Source organism: Syngnathus scovelli, unplaced genomic scaffold (genome assembly GCF_024217435.2).
Source record: "Syngnathus scovelli strain Florida unplaced genomic scaffold, RoL_Ssco_1.2 HiC_scaffold_31, whole genome shotgun sequence".
NCBI lineage: Eukaryota > Metazoa > Chordata > Actinopteri > Syngnathiformes > Syngnathidae > Syngnathus > Syngnathus scovelli.
Window position 1 is genome coordinate 244239 of NW_026061401.1, and position 14636 is coordinate 258874.

A 14636-nucleotide genomic window follows, 5' to 3' on the forward strand; every position below is an offset into this window, starting at 1 on the left:
CGTTTTCTGAAATGCGCTCCTCCCGTCTCTCTGGTTGGGTGCGCATAGTAAAAAGTGCTCTTGGCAGCTAGAGAGTGCCGCGTTGACCACTGCGCATGAAGAAATAACCACCTGCAACGTTTGGTTTAGGTTTTGGGTGCATTTTTAATTTTATTGCTTAAATCGCATTTTCTCGTCGAGCTGAGCACGTTTTCTAAAATGCGCTCCTCCCGTCACTCTGGTTGGGTGTGCATAGTAAAAAGTGCTCTTGGCAGCTAGAGAGTGCCGCGTTGACCACTGCGCATGAAGAAATGACCATCTGCAACGTTTGGTTTAGGTTTTGGGTGCATTTTTAATTTTATTGCTTAAATCGCATTTTCTCGACGAGCTGAGCACGTTTTCTGAAATGTGCTCCTCCCGTCACTCTGGTTGGGTGCGCATAGTAAAAAGTGCTCTTGGCAGCTAGAGAGTGCCGCGTTGACTGCTGCATATGAAGAAATAACCACCTGCAACGTTTGGTTTAGGTTTTAGGTGCATTTTTAATTGTACGGCTTAAATCGCATTTTCTCGAAGAGCTGAGCACGTTTCCTGAAATGCGCTCCTCCCGTCACTCTGGTTGGGTGTGCATAGTAAAAAGTGCTCTTGGCAGCTAGAGAGTGCCGCGTTGACCACTGCACATGAAGAAATGACCATCTGCAACGTTTGCTTTAGGTTTTGGGTGCATTTTTAATTTTATTGCTTAAATCGCATTTTCTCGACGAGCTGAGCACGTTTTCTGGAATGTGCTCCTCCCGTCACTCTGGTTCGGTGTGTATAGTAAAAAGTGCTCTTGGCAGCTAGAGAGTGCCGCGTTGACCACTGCGCATGAAGAAATGACCATCTGCAACGTTTGGTTTAGGTTTTAGGTGCATTTTTAATTTTATTGCTTAAATCGCATTTTCTGGACGAGTTGAGCACGTTTTCTGAAATGTGCTCCTCCCGTCACTCTGGTTGGGTGCGCATAGTAAAAAGTGCTCTTGGCAGCTAGAGAGTGCCGTGTTGACTGCTGCGCATGAAGAAATAACCACCTGCAACTTTTGGTTTAGGTTTTAGGTGCATTTTTAATTTTATTGCTTAAATCGCATTTTCTCGACGAGCTGAGCACGTTTTCTGAAATGCGCTCCTCCCGTCACTCTGGTTGGGTGCGCATAGTAAAAAGTGCTCTTGGCAGCTAGAGAGTGCCGCGTTGACCACTGCGCATGAAGAAATAACCACCTGCAACGTTTGGTTTAGGTTTTGGGTGCATTTTTAATTTTATTGCTTAAATCGCATTTACTCGACGAGCTGAGCACGTTTTCTGAAATGTGCTCCTCCCGTCACTCTGGTTGGGTGCGCATAGTAAAAAATGCTCTTGGCAGCTAGAGAGTGCCGCGTTGACTGCTGCGCACGAAGAAATAACCACCTGCAACGTTTGGTTTAGGTTTTAGGTGCATTTTTAATTTTATTGCTTAAATCGCATTTTCTCGACGAGCTGAGCACGTTTTCTGAAATGTGCTCCTCCCGTCACTCTGGTTGGGTGCGCATAGTAAAAAGTGCTCTTGGAAGCTAGAGAGTGCCGCGTTGACTGCTGCGCATGAAGAAATGACCATCTGCAACGTTTGCTTTAGGTTTTAGGTGCATTTTTAATTTTATTGCTTAAATCGCATTTTCTCGATGAGCTGAGCACGTTTTCTGAAATGTGCTCCTCCCGTCACTCTGGTTGGGTGCGCATAGTAAAAAGTGCTCTTGGCAGCTAGAGAGTGCCGTGTTGACTGCTGCGCATGAAGAAATAACCACCTGCAACTTTTGGTTTAGGTTTTAGGTGCATTTTTAATTTTATTGCTTAAATCGCATTTTCTCGACGAGCTGAGCACGTTTTCTGAAATGCGCTCCTCCCGTCACTCTGGTTGGGTGCGCATAGTAAAAAGTGCTCTTGGCAGCTAGAGAGTGCCGCGTTGACCACTGCGCATGAAGAAATAACCACCTGCAACGTTTGGTTTAGGTTTTGGGTGCATTTTTAATTTTATTGCTTAAATCGCATTTACTCGACGAGCTGAGCACGTTTTCTGAAATGTGCTCCTCCCGTCACTCTGGTTGGGTGCGCATAGTAAAAAATGCTCTTGGCAGCTAGAGAGTGCCGCGTTGACTGCTGCGCACGAAGAAATAACCACCTGCAACGTTTGGTTTAGGTTTTAGGTGCATTTTTAATTTTATTGCTTAAATCGCATTTTCTCGACGAGCTGAGCACGTTTTCTGAAATGTGCTCCTCCCGTCACTCTGGTTGGGTGCGCATAGTAAAAAGTGCTCTTGGAAGCTAGAGAGTGCCGCGTTCACCACTGCACATGAAGAAATAACCACCTGCAACGTTTGGTTTAGGTTTTAGGTGCATTTTTTATTGTATTGCTTAAATCGCATTTTCTCGGCGAGCTGAGCACGTTTTCTGAAATGTGCTCCTCCCGTCACTCTGGTTGGGTGCGCATAGTAAAAAGTGCTCTTGGCAGCTAGAGAGTGCCGCGTTGACCACTGCGCATGAAGAAATAACCACCTGCAACGTTTGGCTTAGGTTTTGGGTGCATTTTTAATTTTATTGCTTAAATCGCATTTTCTCGACGAGCTAAGCACGTTTCCTGAAATGCGCTCCTCCCGTCACTCTGGTTGGGTGTGCATAGTAAAAAGTGCTCTTGGCAGCTAGAGAGTGCCGCGTTGACCACTGCACATGAGGAAATGACCATCTGCAACGTTTGCTTTAGGTTTTGGGTGCATTTTTAATTTTATTGCTTAAATCGCATTTTCTCGACGAGCTGAGCACGTTTTCTGGAATGTGCTCCTCCCGTCACTCTGGTTGGGTGTGTATAGTAAAAAGTGCTTTTGGCAGCTAGAGAGTGCCGCGTTGACCACTGCGCATGAAGAAATGACCATCTGCAGCGTTTGGTTTAGGTTTTAGGTGCATTTTTAATTTTATTGCTTAAATCGCATTTTCTCGACGAGCTGAGCACGTTTTCTGAAATGTGCTCCTCCCGTCACTCTGGTTGGGTGCGCATAGTAAAAAGTGCTCTTGGCAGCTAGAGAGTGCCGCGTTGACCACTGCGCATGAAGAAATAACCACCTGCAACGTTTGGTTTAGGTTTTGGGTGCATTTTTAATTTTATTGCTTAAATCGCATTTTCTGGACGAGCTGCGCACGTTTTCTGAAATGTGCTCCTCCCGTCACTCTGGTTGGGTGCGCATAGTAAAAAGTGCTCTTGGCAGCTAGAGAGTGCCGCGTTGACCACTGCGCATGAAGAAATAACCACCTGCAACGTTTGGTTTAGGTTTTGGGTGCATTTTTAATTTTATTGCTTAAATCGCATTTACTCGACGAGCACGTTTTCTGAAATGTGCTCCTCCCGTCACTCTGGTTGGGTGCGCATAGTAAAAAGTGCTCTTGGCAGCTAGAGAGTGCCGCGTTGACCACTGCGCATGAAGAAATAACCACCTGCAACGTTTGGTTTAGGTTTTGGGTGCATTTTTAATTTCATTGCTTAAATCGCATTTTCTCGACGAGCTGAGCACGTTTTCTGAAATGTGCTCCTCCCGTCACTCTGGTTGGGTGCGCATAGTAAAAAGTGCTCTTGGCAGCTAGAGAGTGCCGCGTTGACTGCTGCGCATGAAGAAATAACCACCTGCAACGTTTGGTTTAGGTTTTGGGTGCATTTTTAATTTTATTGCTTAAATCGCATTTTCTGGACGAGCTGAGCACGTTTTCTGAAATGTGCTCCTCCCGTCACTCTGGTTGGGTGCGCATAGTAAAAAGTGCTCTTGGCAGCTAGAGACTGCCGCGTTGACCACTGCGCATGAAGAAATAACCACCTGCAACGTTTGGTTTAGGTTTTGGGTGCATTTTTAATTTTATTGCTTAAATCGCATTTACTCGACGAGCTGAGCACGTTTTCTGAAATGTGCTCCTCCCGTCACTCTGGTTGGGTGCGCATAGTAAAAAGTGCTCTTGGCAGCTAGAGAGTGCCGTGTTGACTGCTGCGCATGAAGAAATAACCACCTGCAACTTTTGGTTTAGGTTTTAGGTGCATTTTTAATTTTATTGCTTAAATCGCATTTTCTCGACGAGCTGAGCACGTTTTCTGAAATGCGCTCCTCCCGTCACTCTGGTTGGGTGCGCATAGTAAAAAGTGCTCTTGGCAGCTAGAGAGTGCCGCGTTGACCACTGCGCATGAAGAAATAACCACCTGCAACGTTTGGTTTAGGTTTTGGGTGCATTTTTAATTTTATTGCTTAAATTGCATTTACTCGACGAGCTGAGCACGTTTTCTGAAATGTGCTCCTCCCGTCACTCTGGTTGGGTGCGCATAGTAAAAAGTGCTCTTGGCAGCTAGAGAGTGCCGCGTTGACCACTGCGCATGAAGAAATAACCACCTGCAACGTTTGGTTTAGGTTTTAGGTGCATTTTTAATTTTATTGCTTAAATCGCATTTTCTCGACGAGCTGAGCACGTTTTCTGAAATGTGCTCCTCCCGTCACTCTGGTTGGGTGCGCATAGTAAAAAGTGCTCTTGGCAGCTAGAGAGTGCCGCGTTGACTGCTGCGCATGAAGAAATAACCACCTGCAACGTTTGGTTTAGGTTTTAGGTGCATTTTTAATTTTATTGCTTAAATCGCATTTTCTCGACGAGCTGAGCACGTTTTCTGAAATGTGCTCCTCCCGTCACTCTGGTTGGGTGCGCATAGTAAAAAATGCTCTTGGTAGCTAGAGAGTGCCGCGTTGACCACTGCGCATGAAGAAATGACCATCTGCAACGTTTGGTTTAGGTTTTAGGTGCATTTTTAATTTTATTGCTTAAATCGCATTTTCTGGACGAGCTGAGCACGTTTTCTGAAATGTGCTCCTCCCGTCACTCTGGTTGGGTGCGCATAGTAAAAAGTGCTCTTGGCAGCTAGAGACTGCCGCGTTGACCACTGCGCATGAAGAAATAACCACCTGCAACGTTTGGTTTAGGTTTTGGGTGCATTTTTAATTTTATTGCTTAAATCGCATTTACTCGACGAGCTGAGCACGTTTTCTGAAATGTGCTCCTCCCGTCACTCTGGTTGGGTGCGCATAGTAAAAAGTGCTCTTGGCAGCTAGAGAGTGCCGCGTTGACTGCTGCGCATGAAGAAATAACCACCTGCAACGTTTGGTTTAGGTTTTGGGTGCATTTTTAATTTTATTGCTTAAATCGCATTTTCTCGTCGAGCTGAGCACGTTTTCTAAAATGCGCTCCTCCCGTCACTCTGGTTGGGTGTGCATAGTAAAAAGTGCTCTTGGCAGCTAGAGAGTGCCGCGTTGACCACTGCGCATGAAGAAATGACCATCTGCAACGTTTGGTTTAGGTTTTATGTGCATTTTTAATTTTATTGCTTAAATCGCATTTTCTGGACGAGCTGAGCACGTTTTCTGAAATGTGCTCCTCCCGTCACTCTGGTTGGGTGCGCATAGTAAAAAGTGCTCTTGGCAGCTAGAGAGTGCCGCGTTGACCACTGCGCATGAAGAAATAACCACCTGCAACGTTTGGTTTAGGTTTTGGGTGCATTTTTAATTTTATTGCTTAAATCGCATTTTCTCGACGAGCTGAGCACGTTTTCTGAAATGTGCTCCTCCCGTCACTCTGGTTGGGTGCGAATAGTAAAAAGTGCTCTTGGCAGCTAGAGAGTGCCGCCTTTGACCACTGCGCATTAAGAAATAACCACCTGCAACGTTTGGTTTAGGTTTTGGGTGCATTTTTAATTTTATTGCTTAAATCGCATTTTCTCGTCGAGCTGAGCACGTTTTCTGAAATGCGCTCCTCCCGTCTCTCTGGTTGGGTGCGCATAGTAAAAAGTGCTCTTGGCAGCTAGAGAGTGCCGCGTTGACCACTGCGCATGAAGAAATAACCACCTGCAACGTTTGGTTTAGGTTTGGGGTGCATTTTTAATTTTATTGCTTAAATCGCATTTTCTCGTCGAGCTGAGCACGTTTTCTAAAATGCGCTCCTCCCGTCACTCTGGTTGGGTGTGCATAGTAAAAAGTGCTCTTGGCAGCTAGAGAGTGCCGCGTTGACCACTGCGCATGAAGAAATGACCATCTGCAACGTTTGGTTTAGGTTTTGGGTGCATTTTTAATTTTATTGCTTAAATCGCATTTTCTCGACGAGCTGAGCACGTTTTCTGAAATGTGCTCCTCCCGTCACTCTGGTTGGGTGCGCATAGTAAAAAGTGCTCTTGGCAGCTAGAGAGTGCCGCGTTGACTGCTGCATATGAAGAAATAACCACCTGCAACGTTTGGTTTAGGTTTTAGGTGCATTTTTAATTGTACGGCTTAAATCGCATTTTCTCGAAGAGCTGAGCACGTTTCCTGAAATGCGCTCCTCCCGTCACTCTGGTTGGGTGTGCATAGTAAAAAGTGCTCTTGGCAGCTAGAGAGTGCCGCGTTGACCACTGCACATGAAGAAATGACCATCTGCAACGTTTGCTTTAGGTTTTGGGTGCATTTTTAATTTTATTGCTTAAATCGCATTTTCTCGACGAGCTGAGCACGTTTTCTGGAATGTGCTCCTCCCGTCACTCTGGTTCGGTGTGTATAGTAAAAAGTGCTCTTGGCAGCTAGAGAGTGCCGCGTTGACCACTGCGCATGAAGAAATGACCATCTGCAACGTTTGGTTTAGGTTTTAGGTGCATTTTTAATTTTATTGCTTAAATCGCATTTTCTGGACGAGCTGAGCACGTTTTCTGAAATGTGCTCCTCCCGTCACTCTGGTTGGGTGCGCATAGTAAAAAGTGCTCTTGGCAGCTAGAGAGTGCCGTGTTGACTGCTGCGCATGAAGAAATAACCACCTGCAACTTTTGGTTTAGGTTTTAGGTGCATTTTTAATTTTATTGCTTAAATCGCATTTTCTCGACGAGCTGAGCACGTTTTCTGAAATGCGCTCCTCCCGTCACTCTGGTTGGGTGCGCATAGTAAAAAGTGCTCTTGGCAGCTAGAGAGTGCCGCGTTGACCACTGCGCATGAAGAAATAACCACCTGCAACGTTTGGTTTAGGTTTTGGGTGCATTTTTAATTTTATTGCTTAAATCGCATTTACTCGACGAGCTGAGCACGTTTTCTGAAATGTGCTCCTCCCGTCACTCTGGTTGGGTGCGCATAGTAAAAAATGCTCTTGGCAGCTAGAGAGTGCCGCGTTGACTGCTGCGCACGAAGAAATAACCACCTGCAACGTTTGGTTTAGGTTTTAGGTGCATTTTTAATTTTATTGCTTAAATCGCATTTTCTCGACGAGCTGAGCACGTTTTCTGAAATGTGCTCCTCCCGTCACTCTGGTTGGGTGCGCATAGTAAAAAGTGCTCTTGGAAGCTAGAGAGTGCCGCGTTGACTGCTGCGCATGAAGAAATGACCATCTGCAACGTTTGCTTTAGGTTTTAGGTGCATTTTTAATTTTATTGCTTAAATCGCATTTTCTCGATGAGCTGAGCACGTTTTCTGAAATGTGCTCCTCCCGTCACTCTGGTTGGGTGCGCATAGTAAAAAGTGCTCTTGGCAGCTAGAGAGTGCCGTGTTGACTGCTGCGCATGAAGAAATAACCACCTGCAACTTTTGGTTTAGGTTTTAGGTGCATTTTTAATTTTATTGCTTAAATCGCATTTTCTCGACGAGCTGAGCACGTTTTCTGAAATGCGCTCCTCCCGTCACTCTGGTTGGGTGCGCATAGTAAAAAGTGCTCTTGGCAGCTAGAGAGTGCCGCGTTGACCACTGCGCATGAAGAAATAACCACCTGCAACGTTTGGTTTAGGTTTTGGGTGCATTTTTAATTTTATTGCTTAAATCGCATTTACTCGACGAGCTGAGCACGTTTTCTGAAATGTGCTCCTCCCGTCACTCTGGTTGGGTGCGCATAGTAAAAAATGCTCTTGGCAGCTAGAGAGTGCCGCGTTGACTGCTGCGCACGAAGAAATAACCACCTGCAACGTTTGGTTTAGGTTTTAGGTGCATTTTTAATTTTATTGCTTAAATCGCATTTTCTCGACGAGCTGAGCACGTTTTCTGAAATGTGCTCCTCCCGTCACTCTGGTTGGGTGCGCATAGTAAAAAGTGCTCTTGGAAGCTAGAGAGTGCCGCGTTGACCACTGCACATGAAGAAATAACCACCTGCAACGTTTGGTTTAGGTTTTAGGTGCATTTTTAATTGTATTGCTTAAATCGCATTTTCTCGGCGAGCTGAGCACGTTTTCTGAAATGTGCTCCTCCCGTCACTCTGGTTGGGTGCGCATAGTAAAAAGTGCTCTTGGCAGCTAGAGAGTGCCGCGTTGACCACTGCGCATGAAGAAATAACCACCTGCAACGTTTGGCTTAGGTTTTGGGTGCATTTTTAATTTTATTGCTTAAATCGCATTTTCTCGACGAGCTAAGCACGTTTCCTGAAATGCGCTCCTCCCGTCACTCTGGTTGGGTGTGCATAGTAAAAAGTGCTCTTGGCAGCTAGAGAGTGCCGCGTTGACCACTGCACATGAAGAAATGACCATCTGCAACGTTTGCTTTAGGTTTTGGGTGCATTTTTAATTTTATTGCTTAAATCGCATTTTCTCGACGAGCTGAGCACGTTTTCTGGAATGTGCTCCTCCCGTCACTCTGGTTGGGTGTGTATAGTAAAAAGTGCTTTTGGCAGCTAGAGAGTGCCGCGTTGACCACTGCGCATGAAGAAATGACCATCTGCAGCGTTTGGTTTAGGTTTTAGGTGCATTTTTAATGTTATTGCTTAAATCGCATTTTCTCGACGAGCTGAGCACGTTTTCTGAAATGTGCTCCTCCCGTCACTCTGGTTGGGTGCGCATAGTAAAAAGTGCTCTTGGCAGCTAGAGAGTGCCGTGTTGACTGCTGCGCATGAAGAAATAACCACCTGCAACTTTTGGTTTAGGTTTTAGGTGCATTTTTAATTTTATTGCTTAAATCGCATTTTCTCGACGAGCTGAGCACGTTTTCTGAAATGCGCTCCTCCCGTCACTCTGGTTGGGTGCGCATAGTAAAAAGTGCTCTTGGCAGCTAGAGAGTGCCGCGTTGACCACTGCGCATGAAGAAATAACCACCTGCAACGTTTGGTTTAGGTTTTGGGTGCATTTTTAATTTTATTGCTTAAATTGCATTTACTCGACGAGCTGAGCACGTTTTCTGAAATGTGCTCCTCCCGTCACTCTGGTTGGGTGCGCATAGTAAAAAGTGCTCTTGGCAGCTAGAGAGTGCCGCGTTGACCACTGCGCATGAAGAAATAACCACCTGCAACGTTTGGTTTAGGTTTTAGGTGCATTTTTAATTTTATTGCTTAAATCGCATTTTCTCGACGAGCTGAGCACGTTTCCTGAAATGCGCTCCTCCCGTCACTCTGGTTGGGTGTGCATAGTAAAAAGTGCTCTTGGCAGCTAGAGAGTGCCGCGTTGACCACTGCACATGAAGAAATGACCATCTGCAACGTTTGCTTTAGGTTTTGGGTGCATTTTTAATTTTATTGCTTAAATCGCATTTTCTCGACGAGCTGAGCACGTTTTCTGGAATGTGCTCCTCCCGTCACTCTGGTTGGGTGTGTATAGTAAAAAGTGCTTTTGGCAGCTAGAGAGTGCCGCGTTGACCACTGCGCATGAAGAAATGACCATCTGCAGCGTTTGGTTTAGGTTTTAGGTGCATTTTTAATTTTATTGCTTAAATCGCATTTTCTCGACGAGCTGAGCACGTTTTCTGAAATGTGCTCCTCCCGTCACTCTGGTTGGGTGCGCATAGTAAAAAGTGCTCTTGGCAGCTAGAGAGTGCCGCGTTGACCACTGCGCATGAAGAAATAACCACCTGCAACGTTTGGTTTAGGTTTTGGGTGCATTTTTAATTTTATTGCTTAAATCGCATTTTCTGGACGAGCTGCGCACGTTTTCTGAAATGTGCTCCTCCCGTCACTCTGGTTGGGTGCGCATAGTAAAAAGTGCTCTTGGCAGCTAGAGAGTGCCGCGTTGACCACTGCGCATGAAGAAATAACCACCTGCAACGTTTGGTTTAGGTTTTGGGTGCATTTTTAATTTTATTGCTTAAATCGCATTTACTCGACGAGCACGTTTTCTGAAATGTGCTCCTCCCGTCACTCTGGTTGGGTGCGCATAGTAAAAAGTGCTCTTGGCAGCTAGAGAGTGCCGCGTTGACCACTGCGCATGAAGAAATAACCACCTGCAACGTTTGGTTTAGGTTTTGGGTGCATTTTTAATTTCATTGCTTAAATCGCATTTTCTCGACGAGCTGAGCACGTTTTCTGAAATGTGCTCCTCCCGTCACTCTGGTTGGGTGCGCATAGTAAAAAGTGCTCTTGGCAGCTAGAGAGTGCCGCGTTGACTGCTGCGCATGAAGAAATAACCACCTGCAACGTTTGGTTTAGGTTTTGGGTGCATTTTTAATTTTATTGCTTAAATCGCATTTTCTGGACGAGCTGAGCACGTTTTCTGAAATGTGCTCCTCCCGTCACTCTGGTTGGGTGCGCATAGTAAAAAGTGCTCTTGGCAGCTAGAGACTGCCGCGTTGACCACTGCGCATGAAGAAATAACCACCTGCAACGTTTGGTTTAGGTTTTGGGTGCATTTTTAATTTTATTGCTTAAATCGCATTTACTCGACGAGCTGAGCACGTTTTCTGAAATGTGCTCCTCCCGTCACTCTGGTTGGGTGCGCATAGTAAAAAGTGCTCTTGGCAGCTAGAGAGTGCCGTGTTGACTGCTGCGCATGAAGAAATAACCACCTGCAACTTTTGGTTTAGGTTTTAGGTGCATTTTTAATTTTATTGCTTAAATCGCATTTTCTCGACGAGCTGAGCACGTTTTCTGAAATGCGCTCCTCCCGTCACTCTGGTTGGGTGCGCATAGTAAAAAGTGCTCTTGGCAGCTAGAGAGTGCCGCGTTGACCACTGCGCATGAAGAAATAACCACCTGCAACGTTTGGTTTAGGTTTTGGGTGCATTTTTAATTTTATTGCTTAAATTGCATTTACTCGACGAGCTGAGCACGTTTTCTGAAATGTGCTCCTCCCGTCACTCTGGTTGGGTGCGCATAGTAAAAAGTGCTCTTGGCAGCTAGAGAGTGCCGCGTTGACCACTGCGCATGAAGAAATAACCACCTGCAACGTTTGGTTTAGGTTTTAGGTGCATTTTTAATTTTATTGCTTAAATCGCATTTTCTCGACGAGCTGAGCACGTTTTCTGAAATGTGCTCCTCCCGTCACTCTGGTTGGGTGCGCATAGTAAAAAGTGCTCTTGGCAGCTAGAGAGTGCCGCGTTGACTGCTGCGCATGAAGAAATAACCACCTGCAACGTTTGGTTTAGGTTTTAGGTGAATTTTTAATTTTATTGCTTAAATCGCATTTTCTCGACGAGCTGAGCACGTTTTCTGAAATGTGCTCCTCCCGTCACTCTGGTTGGGTGCGCATAGTAAAAAATGCTCTTGGTAGCTAGAGAGTGCCGCGTTGACCACTGCGCATGAAGAAATGACCATCTGCAACGTTTGGTTTAGGTTTTAGGTGCATTTTTAATTTTATTGCTTAAATCGCATTTTCTGGACGAGCTGAGCACGTTTTCTGAAATGTGCTCCTCCCGTCACTCTGGTTGGGTGCGCATAGTAAAAAGTGCTCTTGGCAGCTAGAGACTGCCGCGTTGACCACTGCGCATGAAGAAATAACCACCTGCAACGTTTGGTTTAGGTTTTGGGTGCATTTTTAATTTTATTGCTTAAATCGCATTTACTCGACGAGCTGAGCACGTTTTCTGAAATGTGCTCCTCCCGTCACTCTGGTTGGGTGCGCATAGTAAAAAGTGCTCTTGGCAGCTAGAGAGTGCCGCGTTGACTGCTGCGCATGAAGAAATAACCACCTGTAACGTTTGGTTTAGGTTTTGGGTGCATTTTTAATTTTATTGCTTAAATCGCATTTTCTCGTCGAGCTGAGCACGTTTTCTAAAATGCGCTCCTCCCGTCACTCTGGTTGGGTGTGCATAGTAAAAAGTGCTCTTGGCAGCTAGAGAGTGCCGCGTTGACCACTGCGCATGAAGAAATGACCATCTGCAACGTTTGGTTTAGGTTTTATGTGCATTTTTAATTTTATTGCTTAAATCGCATTTTCTGGACGAGCTGAGCACGTTTTCTGAAATGTGCTCCTCCCGTCACTCTGGTTGGGTGCGCATAGTAAAAAGTGCTCTTGGCAGCTAGAGAGTGCCGCGTTGACCACTGCGCATGAAGAAATAACCACCTGCAACGTTTGGTTTAGGTTTTGGGTGCATTTTTAATTTTATTGCTTAAATCGCATTTTCTCGACGAGCTGAGCACGTTTTCTGAAATGTGCTCCTCCCGTCACTCTGGTTGGGTGCGAATAGTAAAAAGTGCTCTTGGCAGCTAGAGAGTGCCGCCTTTGACCACTGCGCATTAAGAAATAACCACCTGCAACGTTTGGTTTAGGTTTTGGGTGCATTTTTAATTTTATTGCTTAAATCGCATTTTCTCGTCGAGCTGAGCACGTTTTCTGAAATGCGCTCCTCCCGTCTCTCTGGTTGGGTGCGCATAGTAAAAAGTGCTCTTGGCAGCTAGAGAGTGCCGCGTTGACCACTGCGCATGAAGAAATAACCACCTGCAACGTTTGGTTTAGGTTTTGGGTGCATTTTTAATTTTATTGCTTAAATCGCATTTTCTCGTCGAGCTGAGCACGTTTTCTAAAATGCGCTCCTCCCGTCACTCTGGTTGGGTGTGCATAGTAAAAAGTGCTCTTGGCAGCTAGAGAGTGCCGCGTTGACCACTGCGCATGAAGAAATGACCATCTGCAACGTTTGGTTTAGGTTTTGGGTGCATTTTTAATTTTATTGCTTAAATCGCATTTTCTCGACGAGCTGAGCACGTTTTCTGAAATGTGCTCCTCCCGTCACTCTGGTTGGGTGCGCATAGTAAAAAGTGCTCTTGGCAGCTAGAGAGTGCCGCGTTGACTGCTGCATATGAAGAAATAACCACCTGCAACGTTTGGTTTAGGTTTTAGGTGCATTTTTAATTTTATTGCTTAAATCGCATTTTCTCTACGAGCTGAGCACGTTTTCTGAAATGTGCTCCTCCCGTCACTCTTGTTGGGTGCGCATAGTAAAAAGTGCTCTTGGCAGCTAGAGAGTGCCGCGTTGACCACTGCGCATGAAGAAATAACCACCTGCAACGTTTGGTTTAGGTTTTGGGTGCATTTTTAATTTTATTGCTTAAATCGCATTTTCTCGTCGAGCTGAGCACGTTTTCTAAAATGCGCTCCTCCCGTCACTCTGGTTGGGTGTGCATAGTAAAAAGTGCTCTTGGCAGCTAGAGAGTGCCGCGTTGACCACTGCGCATGAAGAAATAACCACCTGCAACGTTTGGTTTAGGTTTTGGGTGCATTTTTAATTTTATTGCTTAAATCGCATTTTCTGGACGAGCTGAGCACGTTTTCTGAAATGTGCTCCTCCCGTCACTCTGGTTGGGTGCGCATAGTAAAAAGTGCTCTTGGCAGCTAGAGAGTGCCGCGTTGACCACTGCGCATGAAGAAATAACCACCTGCAACGTTTGGTTTAGGTTTTAGGTGCATTTTTAATTGTACGGCTTAAATCGCATTTTCTCGAAGAGCTGAGCACGTTTCCTGAAATGCGCTCCTCCCGTCACTCTGGTTGGGTGTGCATAGTAAAAAGTGCTCTTGGCAGCTAGAGAGTGCCGCGTTGACCACTGCACATGAAGAAATGACCATCTGCAACGTTTGCTTTAGGTTTTGGGTGCATTTTTAATTTTATTGCTTAAATCGCATTTTCTCGACGAGCTGAGCACGTTTTCTGGAATGTGCTCCTCCCGTCACTCTGGTTCGGTGTGTATAGTAAAAAGTGCTCTTGGCAGCTAGAGAGTGCCGCGTTGACCACTGCGCATGAAGAAATGACCATCTGCAACGTTTGGTTTAGGTTTTAGGTGCATTTTTAATTTTATTGCTTAAATCGCATTTTCTGGACGAGCTGAGCACGTTTTCTGAAATGTGCTCCTCCCGTCACTCTGGTTGGGTGCGCATAGTAAAAAGTGCTCTTGGCAGCTAGAGAGTGCCGTGTTGACTGCTGCGCATGAAGAAATAACCACCTGCAACTTTTGGTTTAGGTTTTAGGTGCATTTTTAATTGTATTGCTTAAATCGCATTTTCTCGACGAGCTGAGCACGTTTTCTGAAATGCGCTCCTCCCGTCACTCTGGTTGGGTGCGCATAGTAAAAAGTGCTCTTGGCAGCTAGAGAGTGCCGCGTTGACCACTGCGCATGAAGAAATAACCACCTGCAACGTTTGGTTTAGGTTTTGGGTGCATTTTTAATTTTATTGCTTAAATCGCATTTACTCGACGAGCTGAGCACGTTTTCTGAAATGTGCTCCTCCCGTCACTCTGGTTGGGTGCGCATAGTAAAAAATGCTCTTGGCAGCTAGAGAGTGCCGCGTTGACTGCTGCGCACGAAGAAATAACCACCTGCAACGTTTGGTTTAGGTTTTAGGTGCATTTTTAATTTTATTGCTTAAATCGCATTTTCTCGACGAGCTGAGCACGTTTTCTGAAATGTGCTCCTCCCGTCACTCTGGTTGGGTGCGCATAGTAAAAAGTGC